Source organism: Pangasianodon hypophthalmus, chromosome 27, assembly GCF_027358585.1.
Source record: "Pangasianodon hypophthalmus isolate fPanHyp1 chromosome 27, fPanHyp1.pri, whole genome shotgun sequence".
In the NCBI taxonomy this organism is placed as follows: domain Eukaryota; kingdom Metazoa; phylum Chordata; class Actinopteri; order Siluriformes; family Pangasiidae; genus Pangasianodon; species Pangasianodon hypophthalmus.
Genome location: NC_069736.1, coordinates 594,933 through 599,932, shown reverse-complemented (window position 1 = coordinate 599,932; position 5,000 = coordinate 594,933). Strand labels below are relative to the sequence as shown.

The following is a 5,000-nucleotide window of genomic DNA, read 5'->3' as shown; positions in this document are numbered from 1 at the left end:
TCTGAGACTCAAAGTCCTGAAGATTTTACACTAAAACAGAAGATAAACCTTCAGAGCCTCTGATCATTGCAAAAATACATAAATAAATAAATCTAAAAATATATACATACTAAAAATTGCACACGGGGTAATTATTCATTATCACAATTCTTTTCTGATTTCTCATTTTTCAGGAGAAATGAGATAATTTTCTGTTTCACAAAACTTTTAGTCTGTATGTTCAAATGTTTCTTCAGAGTTTCTGTATAACTAAATCTAAATGTTTTATTATTTTTTTTAATACACACTTTTTGAAGTGATTTCCACAAAAGATGCTCTAAAGTTTGTTGATCTTTTTTAAGAGTGGGATTTTATAATAATAATCACCACTTTCCCAAAATCCCACTTTTTAAAAAGTGAATTAAAAACTAATTCCGGTTTTTCAAAATGGCTGTAAATAAAACGTTCCAGCGTTGAGCTCCGTGGTGAAGTTTAGTTTGATGGTTATAGCTGACAGGAATTTCCACTGTGTCCTAAAACACCACATCAACACACACACACACACACATCAACACACACACACACACACACACACATCAACACACACACACACACATCTAATGGACGAGTGACACTGTGGGAGTTTAATTTTTGTCCAAAATGTTCTTTATAAGTAAAAAACACACAGAGTAAAAGCTTCCCAAACTTATACTTGTGAGTCATGACTCATGTTCGTGTGTGTGTGTGTGTGTGTGTGTGTGTTGGTGTGTGTGTGCGCGTGTGTGTGTGTGTGTGTGTGTGTTGGTGTGTGTGTGCGCGTGTGTGTGTTGGTGTTCAGTAAACTGATGCTAAGGTTACACTCAGAGCTCCAGCTGAACACTGCACACATTCATACTGCTGTGTGTGAACGCGGTCAATGAGCTGTTACAGCATGTCTGACTGCAGTGTGTGTGTGTGTGTGTGTGTGTGTGTGTGTGAGAGAGTGTGTGTGTGTGTGCGTGTGTGAGAGAGTGTGTGTGTTTCTCTATAAACAGCTGCAGAAATGTGGTGAATTTACCCTGAGAATTTTCTACACACTACACAGAACAATGGAGCCCCTGTTACTGACCCTCTGTCTGTCTGTCTCACTCCCTCTGTCTGTCTGTCTGTCTGTCTGTCTGTCTCACTCCCTCTGTCTGTCTGTCTGTCTGTCTGTCTCACTCCCTCTGTCTGTCTGTCTGTCTGTCTGTCTCACTCCCTCTGTCTGTCTGTCTGTCTGTCTGTCTGTCTCACTCCCTCTTTCTGTCTGTCTGTCTGTCTGTCTGTCTCACTCCCTCTGTCTGTCTGTCTGTCTGTCTCACTCCCTCTGTCTCACTCCCTCTGTCTGTCTGTCTCTCACTCCCTCTGTCTGTCTGTCTGTCTGTCTCACTCCCTCTGTCTGTCTGTCTGTCTGTCTGTCTGTCTGTCTGTCTCTCTCCCTCTGTCTGTCTGTCTGTCTGTCTCACTCCCTCTGTCTGTCTGTCTGTCTGTCTGTCTGTCTGTCTCACTCCCTCTGTCTGTCTGTCTCACTCCCTCTGTCTCACTCCCTCTGTCTGTCTGTCTGTCTCACTCCCTCTGTCTGTCTGTCTGTCTCACTCCCTCTGTCTGTCTGTCTGTCTCACTCCTTCTTTCTACTGTCTGCTCTCATTCTTTCCATCTCATTCTCTATCTGTCTCACTCCCTCTGTTCTGTCTTGTGTTTTTTGTTTCATTCTCTCTCATTGTTTTGGTTTCTGCCACTGCTTTTTAATTTCTCTCTCCCTCCCTCTCTCCCTCCCTCTCTCCCTCCCTCTCTCCCTCCCTCTCTCTCACACACACACACACATCACTCTCTCCCTGTCTGTCTCACTCCCTGTTTCTCCCTCCTTCTCTTACTCCCTCTTTTTTCTCTCTCATTCTTTCTGTTTATTCATCTCTGTTTGTCTCACTCCCTTGATTGTTTTTCTTTTTTTTCCTACTCTCTTTCTTTCTCGATTTTCTGTTTTATTTTCTCTTTTTTCTCTATTTTTCTCTTTCTTGGGTTTCTCTCTCTCTCTCTCTCTCTCTCTCTCTCTCTCCATTCTTCTCATTGCAGAACATTTTTCTCTTTTCTCAGCCTGGTGTGTACTGACCAGTGATTATTCAGGGTGAAAGGTCGTGACCCCGGGGACCGTGTCCAGTCACTACGTCTATTGTTAACTCTTAATATAAGCAGCTCTGTTTTTCTTCCACCTGCTCACACACACACACACACACACACACACACACACACACACACACACACACGTGTGTATCTGCTGACAGTGAGGGAGCGGTATTGAGCACACACCTCTTCACCTCCTTTTATCTTCTTTTCACTTCAACATGCTTTAACTGAACTCTAATTATATGATTATTATATCATGTTAGAAATGGACTTGTGCTTGCGTTACGAAGTCTTTATTATCTGAAACAGGAAGTGATGCTAGGACCAGCATGGGGGCGGGGCATAGACACTCCAGAGAGGTTTTAATTGGACACAAATTTAGTACACGCCCCTGATTGCAGGTCATTAATATGACATGACAAACTGTACAGTTAAATCGAGAATGTGTAAAAAATCATCACAGAATATTTTAACAGAACTTTTATTGATCCTGAAGGAAATTATTACGCCAGCTTGCTGAAAACAATACAAACAACGAATATATTTCATTAAAAAAACAGACTGAAACCTCGACTAGTAATTAAATTAAATAAACGGAAATATTTTTAAACTCTACATGTGTACAAAATATTATCTTCTTAACAGTGAAAATAAAACATTGTACATGTGCAAAAATATATATTATAATGTTAGACAAAATTCCTAAAGTTAGCTAGCTAACATTAGAGAAAGTTTCCAAAGTTAGCTAAAGTTCGTGTTAGAGAATTTGCCCAAACAAAACTTAAGCTAATGTTAGAGAAAATGTCTAAACAATGCTGGCTAGCTAGTGCTGGAAATGACTGTCATGTCTGGGATCTATAACTAGCTTATTATACACTAATTAACTAATTAATTACTAGTAAGCCTTTATCTTTGCTAGCTACTAATGAATGTATTAAAATAAAGGAACATACCGTAATGTATTTATATCATATTATAGCACGTATTCATTATAAACACTATATTTTATAGTTTTTATGTTTTCTTTTTCTCATGTAGAAAAAAAACACAACGTAGTAACCGAGTGAAGGAACCGCTAAAGTTCGGCGTGTGTTTGATTGAGTGATCGCTTTTATTCAGCGCAGCGGTGAAACTCGAGAGCTCCTCACGCAGCTAATCAGGAGCCAGCGTTCGTCAGCAGTCGCTTTGTGTTTCTCTGCACTCACCCACGGGTGATAAAAGACACCGATTATGTTCCAGCGGGAGACGGACGAGCCGGCCGCGGCACACGAAACCCGAGCGAGGAAAAAGGAAACGAGTAACATTCGTGTCTGAGGAACAAAAAATTCTTTCAAAGGAAAGTCATTTTTCTATACTGTAAAAAAAAAAAGGAAAAAAAAAGAAATGACCCTGTAAATGTCCAGCATCTCACAGAGAGATGAGGTGAAGAGATGGAGGAAAATATATCCATCCTTGTGCTGATGGAAATGATGAAATGTACGAAGAAAAAAAGAGAGAGTAAAAGAGAGAGAGAAAAAAAAGAAAAAAAAAAGTAGAAAGTGCGTTATTCGCTGAATTGTCTTAAATTCGCAACACCAACCATTTCACTTCCTCATGATGTTCTAAAACATTTATAATCAGGAGTGTTTACTTTTTCATTATATACGAACATTATATAATATAATTTTACAGATCTAGCTATTAAACATTAGAAAAACATCTCTAAAGAAAGCTACAGAGCTAAAGTTAAAGTCGAAGACTAAATAAAGCTAGCTTACGAACATTAAATGAAAAAATTTCCAAATTTAGCTAGCTAACAAGAGAAAAGTTACTGAAGGTAGCTAATTTGCCCAGACAAAGCTAGCTAGCGTTAGAGAACGCGCCGAAACAAACGCTTGCTAGCAAGTGCTGGAAATAACTGCTATGGAGTTCCTCAGATTATTTACTACTTCGCTGATTTTTTGCCATGATATACCAAAAACTGCGAGTTGTAGATTATCGTAAGATGAATTTCTAGCACCGTATCACTGTATTAAAAACTGCAGAATGAGTTTTAATCTCTGCAGTGAATAAAATCATTCATGGATCAACATATTTAATTAAATTAAGGGCAGAATTTACACTTAAGTAAAATGTGTAGCTTGTATACACTGATATATCGTCCATGTTACTAAAATAAATTTAAATACATTGATCCGTGAATTTGTTCCTCAGGGAGACTCATTATCTGTGTACTTTACACGTTAAAGGGCAAGTTTAATAAGCAATTAAAGCTAATGAGGGTCAGTGACAGCCCCCATCTCATTTGCATAATTATACATATTAATGATGACATGTGGACCCTAATCGCTTTGATTCGCTGTTAAACGACTTTGATGTTTGACCTTCAGGTGCAGCGCCGAGCCTCTCTACACACTGCAGCGGCTTTTATTACGTTTTTTTGTTTTTGTTTTTGACATTTTACTGATATTCACCGATTCAGTCCTGAGAGAGAGAGAGAGAGAGAGAGAGAGAGAGAGAATTTCATATAAATATGAAGGAAATGATTTTATACTTTATATGCTGAAGTATAAAATCAGTTTTTTAGTTTATCTATAGATAGATTTTTTAGTTTATTTATAGATTAGCATCTTCTACAGGAAATAGTGCACTTAGCATGAATGATGGAGGAATAATAATAATAATAATAATAAATAGTTGTATTTATAATAAAAGCTTCACAATTCCAAAATGTTAATGTTCGTGATTGAAATATTGAAAGATGTAGAGAAAAAAAGAAAGAATGTGTGATTATAGTGAGTGTGAGTCATCCTGTGTTCGCTTTGCTACTCTAATCTGAAAACGAAGCCGAGCACGTGTTTAACACGTAAATCACGCAACTGATTCGACTTTCACACTGA

At 38.2% G+C, this 5,000-nt stretch overlaps 2 protein-coding genes across 2 annotated transcripts in view; one reads left to right on the top strand and one right to left on the bottom strand.

Annotated features, from left to right (window-relative positions):
- The window catches only part of LOC113531409 (neuronal migration protein doublecortin-like), a 78,811-nt gene that overhangs the window by 62,468 nt on the left and 11,343 nt on the right, over positions 1 to 5,000 (bottom strand). The gene's annotated exons all lie outside the window — the stretch shown is intronic.
- The window catches only part of LOC113531408 (transmembrane protein 47), an 11,127-nt gene that overhangs the window by 1,470 nt on the left and 4,657 nt on the right, over positions 1 to 5,000 (top strand). The window lies entirely within an intron of this gene.